Below are 15270 nucleotides of genomic sequence, written 5' to 3'. Positions count from 1 at the left end.
AGTAGGAAGGGAGAAATGAAGGGGGGGAAATCGGTGGGGGAGACAAACCATGAGAGACTATAGACTCTGAGAAACAAACTGAGGGTTCTAGAGGGGAGGGGGGTGGGGGGATGGGTTAGCCTGGTGATGGGTATTAAGGAGGGCACGTACTGCATGGAGCACTGGGTGTTATACGCAAACAATGAATCATGGAACACTACATCTAAAGCTAATGATGTAATGTATGGTGATTAACATAACATAATAAAATTTAAAAAAAGTGAAAAAAGAAAATAACAAAGAAAAATATAAGATAATTTCAGTTAGTCATTTGTGAAATGTAAACTCTTATAACCAGATTAATATATAAAACACTAACTGGGTGGGGCACCATTATTTAGAGCAGTGGGAGCCGGCCTCCCTGAGACAGCAGCATGAAGGAGACTTGGAGAGTCATCAGGAGACAGCAGTGCGAGTGGGCTGAGCATATCTGAGAAAGACCAAGGCCACGAAAAAGAAGGGGAGAGTTGAAGGACAGGAGGAGAGATGGGGAAGGAGCTAGCTTCCTTAAGGCGTGACATTATGGAATACACATGTACCATATAATCAAATAGCAATGGAGATTGTGGGCACCTACTGTAAAATCCGTTTTTCTTTTTTGCAGGGGATACTTAGTCTTCAGTTTGTGAGAAGGAATTTCACAGACTTCCCTCAGAACTCATGTTAAAGTTATTTTTGGGAATTCTGAAGTTAATTAATTTCATTGTAACCATTATAAAGCTTACCTATAGGACTCTGGGGATGTTGCGTATTATCTTTTTTTTGTTGTTGCGTATTATCTTAATTTTGTTTCCTTGAATATTTGCTGGGTTGATTTGATGTGATTTTCCCCATTCTTGTAAACAATGTTCTATCTGTATTGTCTTATAGAAAAATAAGAAGGATATAACAGTATCTAATATCTTTTCTGTCTGTCAGGTGGCTCATATAACCCTGTAATGTCCATAGGCCCCTCCTATAGTTAGGACTTCCTATATTTTACATAAATTCCTTATAGCTATGATTATAAGTGTGTGTGTGTGTGTGTGTGTACACAGCATGCGCGCACACGTGCACATAGACTCAAACACACGTTTGCCACTTAACTATTTTACATCTTCTCTGTTAAGTGCAAAAGTAGTGATTGCCTTCATTCTGTCTCACTGAAGTTAAATGAATTGATGGGTTTATGGTTAAGTACTGTGCTACTCATTAAAAAACTTATTTACCAAATACAAAGAAATAAACCCAAGGATGCTCTTGTGACTAGACACATGTCAATAGCATTCCTAGCACAAGACATTTTAAATCATAGAGGAAGAAAAAGAGAGGAAGAGTGAAAGAAAACAAGACAGAAACCAGAGTGTAATAGTTGTATGTTCCTCTGTAACAAACTACTCCCCAGTGCAGTGGTCTGAAAACAATTTATTATCATTGGTGACTTTGTGGATGGTGTGGTGGTTCTTCTGCTGCTCTTGCTGCATTCTGTTATGCACATGCTTCAGCAGGGGGGTCCACTGGGATGGGGGGGCCTCTCTGCATGTGGTCTTTCAGCCTCAAGGAAGCCAGACCAACTTTTTCAAAGCATAATGATCTCAGGGCTGCAAGAGGATGAGAATGAGGCCTTCTTGGAAATTGCAGGATATCATTTCCATGAAAATCACAGGGCTGGTCCAGATTCAAAGTGTGGGAAACAGACTCCCCTTCCTGATGGAAGGATCAGCAAACTTTTTAATCTGAGAGAGCTAGAGTAAGATCGTGACTAAAGAAAAAGGAACAGGGGGTGAGTGGTGTGGGGTAGGGAGAAAAGAGGGAAGAAGGGGATGGGAAGGAAGTGAGAAAAGTGACATTTGAAATACCAAAGCGAAAGCTCCAGGTATTCCTTCCATGTTCTATCCTGATTTGGCTCAATTACATGTCTGGAGACAGTGGACCTGGAAAAGAAAAAGGAAATGAGAAAGTGGGGGAGTGGGCAGAGAGAGAGACAGAGGGACAGAGTTACTAAGAGATGAGTAGGGGAACTAGAAATGAACCCACATCTAATTTTAGCTCAGTCATTGGACAAAATCAAAGCATTTGCTAGGCAGCATATTACAGAATACAAATCTCTTGTTCAGAGGAGCAACCGGGCACAGGAACACTTTCCAATGTGACATCAAATAGTACCCCTTTTTGAAGTAGCTCTTCTTTGAGCAGTGATGATTTTATGTCTGCTGTACATAATTTGAGGATGTACTCTGATGCTTTGGACTAATGCATCACTACATGGAACTGGTGCAGACTGATGTATTAGTTTAATAAAGCATTCAAATGAAATCTGATAGTTTCATTAATGCCTGGGAAAGGACTATAAAAGCAAAATCAATTAGTAGTGAGACAGGAAAAATTAGGATCCTTTTATTTAAATCATTGAAGGTGGAAGAGTAAAAAATATTGCAGGTCTCTCTTTGCATTTTGGCAAACAGACTGTATTGTTGCTTAAAGAGCAGTGGTCCTCATTCTCATTAGGGTAGATTATATAGTAGACTCATTAATCCTAACCCTGAAATTGAAGCTGGACTTGAGAAGATAAACAGGCTCCTGTGGTTTTGTGTGGGCAATAATTGGATGGAAGTCATATGTAGATTCTATTTTACATATGACTTACGTTTTTTCTCTTGCCTTTCTTTTTCTTTAAGCTTTCAGACTTACCAAGTACTTTACTTGGACTCCAGAGAACCAAGTTCGAAAGTGTTATGCAGCATTCAACCTCACTTTCTGCACTCTAGGCCTTCTTCTCTCCAGCATAACATACCTCACAGTCCCTGAGCCCTGCACCAGGGAAGCATGGTTGTTGGGGTTCATTTTATTCCCCAAGGTCTATCTTTCATCAGTTTTGCATACCACAGACAAACTGTTGGGAAGTTTTTCAACCATGGGAAGCCTCAAGGCAAAAGTCCAAAAACTTTCTCTGTCACTTTTATCCCCCAAGGGGATAAAAAGAAATTCCCATTTAAAGTCTTCTTTACTGGAAATAGTTTTCCATAGAGACATGGTAGGAAACTAAACATACACAATTTCAACCTAGTAAGAGAGGAAATATAGGTGGTGTCCTTTTCCTCCAGCTTTTAGAGGAATTATAATTGTTTGTATTTTATAGTGCTTTTGACTTCTATAAACACCCTCAAAAAATAAAGTGGAATTATTCTACTGTTTTAATGAGTGGTTCATCAGATCAAAATGAATGCTCATCCCTCTTGGCACTGTCTGATCTAAAAGCAGGCAATAATTCATGCTTCCATGGCACTCATTCTGCACGAGGCCTCTTGGTTTGCACTAGCCTTTTGGATCTGGAATAGCTGGTACTCACAAGACACCTTGGTGATTGGGCCTGTCAGTTTGTTGGCTAGTTGTTTAACATGGTCATTTCATAAAAACATTAAGTTGCTGGTACAAGATAGAAGCAAAACATGTGTCACTTATTTAAAAAAATATTTTCTATTTAGATTTAAACTAGTCATAGGTTTCCACAGTCCTGGAAGGAGCTTTCTTAGATCAAATAAATGTTAACATAGCTTGTGGCATTCCTGTTCTTTCTAAATGAGTGAATTTCCTATAGTGGTCAGACCTAAAACAGTACATGATGACTCCAGGAAAATAATCATAAACCAAAACTCCAAAGCCACAGGAGAGTATATAATTTTTATACTTGCATGAATTGAAGAGATTTCAAGTTCAAGTTTTATTGAAGACTATCTATTAGTATGGGTTCAGCCATACACAAGCTTGCTTTTATTTCCAGAACTACATATACACTGGGCTAACACATCCAAGCACTATTCATTAATGTCTCTGGATCATGACCTTTGACCTTGTCTCAGATGCCGCTAAAACTGGAACAAAAAAATCTTTTACTTTTACCCACACTTTTTAAGAACAAAATTTGAGCTTCATCTCAGCTATGCATGTAATTCTGATGGAGTACTGCCTTTCTTATTTAAAAGAAAGATTTTTTTCATAAAACCATTTAGTTTCAATGTTAGATAATAGACAAGGAAATGAATATAGCTATTTTATTCTAGATGAGTAGACTAGTAATAGAAAATAGGTTTATATGTAAGGACCATTTATAGTTTAGGGCCATACCTTAAACTCTTGCTCACTAACCTTTTATAATCTTCCTGGAAAACAACTACCCTGGATCAATACATTTATTTTTTCTTCTGTGTCCAGGATGCAGAGTCTTGTTGGGAGAGTCGCAAGCGTTGATTTCTAGCACGGTAGACACATGGCCTCCTTGAGTCCTTGATCTTGCTCTGTAACCAAACCAAAGCTGTTCCAAACAGTGGCACCTAGTTACACTCTGCAACTATAAGACACCTTTGGTATTTTCTTTTTGCCTTCTGTCTGATCTTCATATCTAGCTGATGGCATCAACTAGTATTTACCCTGTGGAGTAAAAAGACATCCTCAGTATACAGCATATTTGGTGCTCAAAAATAGATGTTAATTATGTGCTTAGTGTGCCTGTTTGACTTGATGTGAAGTATGTGTCAGCCTGGACTCTCTTTGAAAATCTTGTGAGGGCAGGCTTATACTATTACTCTCTATAGCTATGCAGTTTCATGGATGGTAGGCATTTCATAGAACATATCTCCGTATGTTTTAAGAAGATGCTAGTAATAACAGCATGTAATTTTGCTATCACTAAATTAAAATTTCTTGTTAAGGTTGTCCATTAAAGCATGGAAGACTTACTGGCTAATGTGATTTTTTTTTCAATGTTAAATGGCTTTGATTCAGCTATCAGAAAGACCCTTAATTTAAAGATATTTTTAGCAGCAGTGATGGATTTATACCAATTTAAGTGCAGTCTTTCCTGTTTTTTTCTGTGAACTGACAAACAGACATACATAGTTAATGTGGTTTACAAGGAGGAGAATGACGGAGGCTGCACATCCCCACTGATGGGTTTTGATGCATTTCTTTTGTCCCAACAGTCTGAGACTTTAATGAGTCAACACTACTGAGAGCCCTAGAGAAGGTGTGGGGACAACTCCTGTTACATCCAAAAGCAGCCATGACATCATTAATTCAGTAAGAGTTAGGTAAAGAATTAAACTATATCCAATATTAAAGAAGAGGAAACCCACCATAGCCATGTAACCAATATGGCCACAAATCAAATATATCTCATTTCTTTGTAAATTTGAATTATAGTTCTTTATTCTGTGTGGTATAAACTAAAAACTAAATCAGTTATTATTTTCCCTCTGTGCTAGTAATATTACTTAGGATATTCAGAACATACAATAGGTTATCCACCTAAATCTATATTAAATTTTTACTTTTATTTGAATATATTTTGTACATTTCAAACAGATTTATTCTTCATTTCAAAACACAATGAGGTGAGTTTATAGTGACACAAAATAATTCCTTGGTAGACTTGATGCCTTGTCTGGCTCTCTCCTTATCTAGTTGGGTGATTTTGAGTATGTAATTAAACCTCTCCCGGCTTGATTTATTGTGAAAGGATGGGGTGGGAGCAAGCTTATCTCTAAAAATCCATTCCAATTACAAATTAATATAATTTTAAAACACAAGCTTGCAAAGTGCATGGAGGAGGTATTATATTTTCCAGATGGGGGAAATCAAGGCAAACAAAATCAGTTATTTATTTAAAAGCCTTTTTTTTTTTTTTTTTTTTGGTATGGAGTAAAACTCATTGATGAAGTTAAATGAAAAACTCATGACTCCTTATTCCAAGCACATGCCACTTTCTACTACTTCTTGGAAGAAATACTGAATGCAGTGAAATACTCAGCCTCAGCTGTGTGTTAAGTGCTTTGAGTTCCGTGTATTGCCTTTTCTTTTTGTGCCTAAGTATACATCAGTAATTATCTTAATTTGATTTGCTGCCATTTGAATAAAATGGAAGAAACCAGCACTTGTCTTAGTTTCCAACTGACTTCATTCTTTCCTTCTAGCAGATTTTCTGTCTAGTTATGTTTCAGATGGAATGACTTGACAGATTCCTTTTATGTTAAAATCATTGACTCAATTATGGAATATCCTTCTTGTGCATAATGATGTTGTGAAGCATCCTAGCGGAGGACAGACATGATGTCTTCCCCAAATGATCATAGTTTCTAGTTTAGCAGATTAAACAGATGGGAGGGAAGCAGAGGCTGATATACGACTGGTGTAGCACCTCAGTTCTGTGATTTGAACTGAGATTCCTTCTACTAAACTGCATTCTTATGTATAACGACAGCTCATTCTGAGTCGATTGTGTCTGTGGAGAAAGGCCCTGAACCACATTTGGGTGGGGAAGAGTCTGGAGCTGACTGCAGCTTTCTTTTTTAAAATTGTTATTATTTTGGGAAAATATACATAACATACTAGTTATCATTTTAACCATTCATAAGTGTGCAAATTCAGTGGCATTAAATACATTCTCAGGGCTGTATAACCATCACCACTATGTATACTAAAATCTTTATTGTCCCCAGCATAAACTCTGTACCCATTAAACATTAACTCCTCCCCACTCTTCCCCCAGCCTCTGGAAACCTCTTCACTTTCTGTCTCTATGAATTTGTCTGTTTAGGTGCTTAATATAAGTGGAATCCTACAATATTTTCCCTTTTGTGTCTGGCTTATTTCACTAAACATGTTTTTAAGATCCATCCATGTTATAGCATGTATCAAAATTTCATTCCTTTTTGTGGCTGAAAAATACTCCACTGTGTGTGTGTGTGTGTGTGTGTGTGTGTACATATATATACACCACATTTTATTTATCCATTCATCTGTGGACTGACACTTGGGTTGTTTACACCTTTTGGCTATAGTAAATAATGCTGCTATGCACATCAGTATACAAATATCTGAGTTCCTGCTTTCAATTATTTTGTAGATATACCTAGGAGTTGAATTTCTAGGATATATAGTAGTTTTGTGTTCAACCTTTTGAAAAACTACCAAACTGTTTTCCACAAGGGTTATACCATTTTACATTTCTATCAGCACTATATGAGATTTGCAGTTTCTCAGCATCCTTGCCAACACTTGATATTTTCTGTTTTTTATTTTAATAGCCTTCCTAGTCGATGTGAAGTGGTATCTCATTGTGGCTTTGACATATATTTCCCTAATGACTAATGATACTGAGTGCCTTTTCATTTGCTTATAAAAGCTTTCTTTTGTAGCATGTATAATAAAGCATACTTCGGGTTTGTATCTTATAGATACATTACTTGATAAACTTTATACACACTCTTGATGTCTTATTGAATCAGTATCTGTCCTTTCCTTGGGCTTGGACAGTTCTATCTCATAAGTCCAGACTCTTGTGATTTTTTTTTTTAAAGAAATCTTCCATATATTTAACTTTCTTGTTGACTCTAATCTACTGTATTGGAGCCCGACATGGGGCTCGGCCCAGGACCTGAGCTGAAGGCAGGTGCTTAACCAACTGAGCCACCCAGGCACCCTTACTATATATATATTTTTTTTTTCCCTCTTTTTTTTTGTTATGTTATGTTAATCACCATACATTACATCATTAGTTTTTGATGTAGTGTTCCATGATTCATTGTTTGCGTATAACACCCAGTGCTCCATGCAGAACATGCCCTCTTTAATACCCATCACCAGGCTAACCCATCCTCCCATCCCCTCCCCTCTAGAACCCTCAGTTTGTTTTTCAGAGTCCATCGTCTCTCATGGCTCCTCTCCCCCTCTGATATATTTTCTTAAAGAAGATATTGTACCAGCTGTTAAACCCAGCCAAAGATACATGAAAGCATTTTAAAATTTTTATATTAATGATGGTTATCAAGAAGGGTGTTGAGCAAAGGTCATTTTGAGTCAAATGACAATTAACCTGTCACATTTATGTTTATAAAATATCTCTTTGAAAGGGAAACATTATAAAATTATTTTTCCAAGTTTTCAATCTCTGAGATACAAAAATACAAGGTGAAGGCTAGTCATATAATAGTTGGAATATTTTACCAACATTTTTATTTTTAGTTCATGTTGGAAAAAACTGTTGGTGAATTTGTTAGAAGAGAAAAAGAATGTGGGAGAGTCTCATCTAGGATATTTTTCCCTATTGATTTGAGTTTTACTGAAGGAATAAAATATTTAATTAAATATTCATTTGGTTTAAAAAATGGGCAGACAACTACATAGATATCATTTCTTGATAATGGAAACAAACAATCTTGAAAAATCTGTAAGAAATAGTCTTAGTGACTTTGATGGTTACTTTAGATTTTTCTTAACTGACTACCTAGAAAATTTAACCTATATAGGGAAAGTTTTCACGACCTCAGTTTCATAGTGAAAGGGTCTCCTGACTACTTGAGCACACCTATCTCTCACAAAACATTTTCATTTTCTTTAGAAGAAGACCTTGTGGGATTTTAAATGTATGGCCTCAGTGTAGTAACACAATGACACTAACACATTGGCATGATTGCCTTATTTGGTGTAGCTACCGCTTAATGCAGAGCTGAGATCTTATAGAGTGGGCTTAGGTACCAGAACATTTTGGTCATGGACAGAGGTTCTTGATTTGGACTTGAATCAAGATTCCCTAACTTACTAATTTTTAGAAATTAGGAAAGTTGCCTAATCAGTACATAACTAGTTTCTTCATCTTTTAAAAATGGGCATAACAAAATACTGACTTTGGAGGGACATTTTGAAGATTAAATAGATGAATCCAAGTAGCAGAATGCCTGGGAAATATGCGTTAAGGAAATATTAGATGCTAATGATATTAGTAATAATTTTTGGTAGGGGTATAAAGAGACAAGTGCCATTTCTAGGCACTTGCTATTCCTTAATTCCAGATGGAGCCTTACAGACAAGACAGAAGACAGAATGGATTTCCTTGGAGGAGACAGTGTGGAAAGTGATGTTGGAGATGGAGCTGCATGGTGGGCAAAGGCAAACTTCACCTGTTTCATAATTTCACCATGGACCTAAACATATGAAACATTGAAAACCATAAATAAGGAAAAACACCACAGAAAATGACTTTCCAGAGTGAGTTAGATGCTTTCTGAAGATGATGAAGAAAGAGTCCACATGTTTTTAGGTTTCATTTCTTAGAATGAATCAATTGCATGAATTTCTTTAATTCTCATCAAGTCCTGCTTCTTTTTTTTTTAAGATTTTATTTATTTATTTGATAGAGACAGATAGTGACAGAGATAGCGAGAGAGAGCACAAGCAGAAAGAGAGGCAAAGGGAGAGGGAGAAGCACACTCCCTGTGGAGCAGGGAACCTGATGTGGGACTCGATCCCAGGACCCTGAGATCATGACCTGAGCCAAAGGCAGACGCTTAATGACTGAGCCACCCAGGCGCCCCATCAAGTCCTGCTTCTTGACCATAGAATTACTTGGACAAAACTGGAGGCCTTTTTTTTTTTCAACTTTAAAACAAATATTGAAGTATAATTAATGTACAATTAAATGCAGCCCTCTTATGAGGCACATGGGTGGCTCAGTCAGTTAAGCATCTGACTCGATTTCGGCTCAGGTCATGATCTCATGGTTATGAGATCAAACCCCATGGTCAGTGGGGAATCTGCTTCAGATTCTCTCTCACCCTCTCCTTCTGCTCCTCCCCCCATACTGTCTTTCTCTCTCAAATAAATAAATAAATCTTAAATGCAGCTCTCTTACATGTACAGGTGAGTGAGTACTGACAAATGTATATACCTGTGTAGCCACTTCTACAATCAAGATATAGAAGAATACTTCCATTACTCCCCCAAATTATCTGGTTTTCCTTTGTAGTTAGCCCCCCCACCATAGCCTCAGGCAATACCTGGCCTACTTTTTGGAATTATAAACTAGGTTTGGTTTGTTATTGTTGTTCTTATATTTGGCTTATTTCATTCAGCATGGGGGTCCAATTAAAGTGAGATTTGTTCCTATAGAAAAGGCATTGTCACTTATACAAACTCCTTTTTTTAGTTAGGGCTTTGAAAACTACCAAATCGTGTAGGAAAATTGAGTTAAGGGACAGAGATTACTATATGCCTACATGGTTCTGTGTAGCGTGGGCATGGCCTTGGTGACTCATTCCAGGTGATGAACATTTAAGATGCATGGCTGAGGGTGGCTCCTTCAGAGAGTATAATTAATGCCTCTCACTCCATTATGCTGTCATGTCTTTGAGTGAATTCTTCACTTGGATTCAACTGGAGACATGATAGGATGAGTTTTTGTGGGTTGCTCTTCTTTATTTCTTAGAGTATATCAGTTTTGTATTTTCCTTTAGTGCTGGGGATAAGCAAAGAAAATGTCTAATGGATCATCTTTTGAAATTCCCAGTTATCGTGTTTGGTTGTGTCCAAAATAACACCCTAAAGTATGCATAATTTTTTGTTAGGCACTATGGGGTATGAAAGAAACTTAAGGTACAAGACTTGCTCTAGAAAAGCATGTATATACATTGGAGTGGGATTTGTGAAAAAAAGTTAGGTGTTTACCTAGACCTTGAAAATTGGTAGTGTTTTAATTGTGAGGAGTGACAAGGCATTCTAAGATGAGGGGGAAAAGTTTTGATAAAGGCTAAAAAGTTGGAAGGATATGGGGGAAATTGGCAAGACAGGTTAATGTGTGATGTATACCATATAATCTGTTTTATCCATTGCACTGGAAGTAACTTGAGAACAGAGATGCTGCCTTCCTCCACTCTATTTGCAGCATTTAGCACAGTGCTAGGTACATAGTAGGTACTCAGTAAATATTGGCTGAAGAAATGAAGGGGTGCATGGAATTTCATGTCAAGCACTGGGCATAGTGGGGAGTAGCTCTGTCTCTACTGTGCCTACACAGTTAAGAACCAAGACCAAGTCCTTGTTTAAGTAATGAGCAGAATTGCATTTGACTCCTGAGAAAATGAAGACCATGTAGGAGGCAGCACTGCCCCCTCTAAGCTCTGAGGAACACTAAACCTAAAAACTCTATTTCAAAAAAATGACAGAGACCCAATTTGTTCAACCTGAAACTTAATGTTTCTGTTAATATATACTTTAAAATTGAAATAACTTTATGGGTCTTTCAGAGGAATCTGTAGAAGAATCTATCCTTTTATGGGAAAGTTGGGTTTATTTACAAGCTCTCAAGACTTTTTCTTTTTCTTCTTTTTTATTATGTTATGTTAATCACCATACATTACATCATTAGTTTTTGATGTAGTGTTCCATGATTCATTGTTTGTGTATAACACCCTGTGCTCCATTTAGTACGTGCCCTCTTTAATAGCCATCACCAGGCTAACCCATCCACCCACCCCAAGACTTTTTCTTTTTTAAGGGGACTCCACACCCAGCATGGAGCCCAACATGGGGCTTGAACCCAGGACCCTGAGATCAAGACCTGAGCTGAGATCAAGAGTCAGATGCTCTTGGTTAACTGAGCCACCTAGGTGCCCCTCTCAAGACATCTTACTTTCTAATACTTTAAGGGAAAAAAATCACAATAAGATTAGTCATCAGAAACAATAAGTTATTACAGAGGTATGAGAGAGAATAAGGTAAAATAGAGAAGAATATCCATATCCGTGGGGCGCCTGGGTGGCTCAGTCGTGAAGCGTCTGCCTTCAGCTCAGCTCGTGATCCCAGGGTCCTGGGATCGAGCCCCGCATTGGGCTCCCTGCTCCGCGGGAAGCCTGCTTCTCCCTCTCCTGCTCCCCCTGCTTGTGTTCCCTCTCTCGCTGTGTCTCTCTCTGTCAAATAAATAAATAAAATCTTTAAAAAAAAAAAAAAAAAAAAAAAAAAAGAATATCCATATCCGTGCCCTTACCATGTCTCAACAAACTGGCTCTTTAAAAAGTATGACCATTTAATTTAATGTTTATCCTAGACAAAACCGTAAATTCCTTGAAAGGAAGCAAGCCTTAATTTGGGAGTTAATTATTCTTTGTACAAGGACTATTGTTTCCGATCCACACTGAATCTGAATTCTTACTGAGAGAGAAAAAGTGCACTGATTAATTTATTTTGAAAAATTTGTAAGTTTAATTCTAAAAATCTCCTGGCACTTCTATAATTTCGCTACTGCTTTTAGTTTAATTATATTTTAAATGTCATTTAGAACGTGCATGTTACTGATAAATCTCTCTCCTCATGAAATTATCTGGAGTTACTAAACACAAATAATCAAGCAAGGTCTTTTTGTTTTTCAAATTTTTAATTTAAATTCTAGTTAGTTAACATATAGTGTAATACTGGCTTCAGAATTTAGTGCGGGGTCTTAAATAAACTGCTGCCTTTACATGGGACTGAGTTTTTCAAATTGTTTGAATTGGTGTCAAACTTTAGCAAGTAAGTCTGAAAGCATGAATGGAAGATGTCCAATCCCAGCAGTAAAACCTAGGAATTTTCACATCAGAGATTATCAGTTTTCTTTGCCATAAGGATGAGCAGAGAAAGAAATTTTCTTTTGTAAAACTGGTACTAAAATTTTATAAGATTCCATAGAAAAGAGTAATTTCTTATGACATATGAGAGTTCTATTAATTCTAAGTATAAAGATGAAATGTCCTGTCCTGCTCCAAAATTAGTCTGTAATTGGGTTAAATTTTCTCCAATAGTTCATCATTATTTGTTGGTTAATCATCATATTTCAAAAATATTACTTTGTGGAGTCAATGGAAAAATTTCCTTGTCCTAACTGTGGGTGGTCAGTGAGTATATTGTAAATATTGCTCAGTGCAGTATTAGTATAGTTGTCCCAAGATACTTCATATGAAAATTTCTTGGTTTAACTAATTTGTATTATCTGCTTGGTATTTTAATAACTGAATTTACAGTAATGAGGACAGACCTTCCTTTTCTCTGTTCTATAAAAAATTCAGATATACCTAGTGTTGTTCATAGTCATGCCCCATACCTTTCTCCCTAAATATCTTTGCTTACATTTTTCCCTCTGCCTAGAATGTATTTTATCTTGTCAAAATCCAACTCGTCTTTTAAGATCCATTCATATTCTTTTATTCCTACTAACAAGTGGTAACTACATGTCCTGAAACTTTGTTATTTGCATTTTCTTTTCACATTTATCATATTCTGCTTTTCATTTATTTGTATTGAACATCAACTTTTAACCATACCATGAACTAGGCCACTGATGAGTTTATATTGTGATGGGAAAGGCAGATAATTTAACATACTATTAAAATAAAGGATGATATCTGCTGTTACAATTTCTTTTCAACATAGGGTCTAACTGGAACAATTAGGCAAGAAAAATAAATAAAAAGCATCCAAATTGGAAATGAAGAAGTGAAACTCTCTCTATTTGCAAATGTCTTGAGTTTGCTTATAGAAAACCCTAAGCAATAGATGCATAAAAACTATTAGAACTTACAAATGAATTCAGCAAAGTTGCAAGATACAAGGTCAACATACAAAAATTAATTGCATTTCTATAAACTGGCAATGAACAATCTGAAAATGAAATTAAGAAAGCAATTTCATTTATGATACCATAAAAAGAATGAACTATTTAGTAATAAATCTAACAAAAGAAATGTACACTTAACCACTGAAAATTATGAAACATTATTGAATAAATTAAAGAAAACCTAAATAGATGGGAAAATGTTTCACGTTCATAGATTAGAAGATTTACTGTGGTTAATATGATGATAATCTCCAAGTCGACCTACTGATTCAATACAATCCATCTCAAAACTTACACTGCCTTTTTGCAGAAATTGACAAGCTGATTCAGAAACCCACATGGAAATTCAAAGGAACCAGAGTAGTTAAACAATCTTGAAAAAAGAGAACAAAACTGGACGACTCAAACTACCTGATATCAGAACACACTACGAAGCTACAGTAAACAATACAATGTGGTATGATCTATTAATATAGACCAATGGAATACAGTCTGGTAATAAACCCTTATATTTTTGGCAAATTCATTTTTGACAAAGGTGCTACAAAAATTCTTTGGGGAAAGAATAGTGTTTTGAACAAACAGTTTCGGAACAACTGGATATATACATGGAAAAGAATGATGTTGAACTTTTCCCTCAGTCCATATACAATAATTAATGCCACTGAATTATAGACTTGTAAGAGCTAAATGTAAGAGCTAAAATTGTAAAACTCTTAGAGGAAAACATAGGCCAAAATCTTTGAGATCTTGAGTTGGGCAATGATTTCTTACAAATGATACGAAAAGCACAAGTGACAAAAGAAAAAATAAATTGTGGTAGGATATCTGCATAAAGATGTCCATATTCAAAACCCAAAACCTGTGGTTACCTCACATGATAAAAGGGACACTGCAGATGTGATTAAATTAAGGATCTCAGCATGGGGAGAGTATTTTAGATTATCTGGGTGGGCCAAGTGTAAACACAAGGATCCTTGGAAAAAAAAGGATGCAGGAGCGTCAGAGTCAGAGGAAGAATTGTGAAGACAGAAGCAGAATTTCGAGTGATGTGGGACCATAAGCCAATAAATGCGTGCAATATCTAGAAGTAGGAAGAGGCAAGGAAACAGATTCTCCTAGGAGCCTTCAGAAGTAATGCAGCCCTGCCAACACTTTGATTTTTACCTATTGAGACCCGTTTTAGACTTTGATGTCTACAATTGTAATACAATAATTTTGTGTTGGTTTAAACCATTAAGTTTGTGGTAATTTGTTATAGCAGCAGTAGAAACCTAATACATTGATAAATTGGACTTCATTAAAATTAAATTTTTGTGCTTCAAAGGATAATATCAAGTAAGTGAAAGACAGCTTCCAAAATGGAGAAAATATTTGCAGATCATATATCTGATGAGTTGTATCCAGAAAATATGAAGGACTCTTACATTTAACCAAAAAAGACAAATAACCCAATTACAAAGTGAGCAAAGGATCCGAACACACATTTCTTTAAGGAAGATAAAAAATGGTCAATAAGCACGTGAAAAAAATTCTCAACATCATTAGTCATTAAGGAAATGCAAAGGAAAACCACAATGAGATACCATGTCATAACCACTATGATGGCTATAATAAAAAAGATGGACAATAACAAGTGTTGGCAAAGATGTAAGAAATTGGGGGTGCCTGGGTGGCTCAGTCAGTTAAGTGGCTGCCTTTGGCTCAGGTCATGATCCCAGGGTCCTGAGATCGAGCCCCACGTCAGGCTCCCTGCTCAGCGGGGAGCCTGCTTCTCCCTCAGCCTGCTGCTCTGCCTACTTGTGCTCTCTCTCGGTCAAATAAATAAATAAAAT

At 36.6% G+C, this 15270-nt stretch overlaps 1 protein-coding gene across 1 annotated transcript in view; it reads left to right on the top strand.

Annotated features, from left to right (window-relative positions):
- Positions 1–15270, top strand: part of MDGA2 (MAM domain containing glycosylphosphatidylinositol anchor 2) — a 796100-nt gene that overhangs the window by 55930 nt on the left and 724900 nt on the right. The window lies entirely within an intron of this gene.

This window comes from Phoca vitulina, unplaced genomic scaffold (genome assembly GCF_004348235.1).
Source record: "Phoca vitulina isolate PV1807 unplaced genomic scaffold, GSC_HSeal_1.0 scaffold7, whole genome shotgun sequence".
Lineage (NCBI taxonomy): Eukaryota > Metazoa > Chordata > Mammalia > Carnivora > Phocidae > Phoca > Phoca vitulina.
Note: the sequence above shows the minus strand (reverse complement) of the source record. Positions and strands in the feature narration are given on the sequence as shown.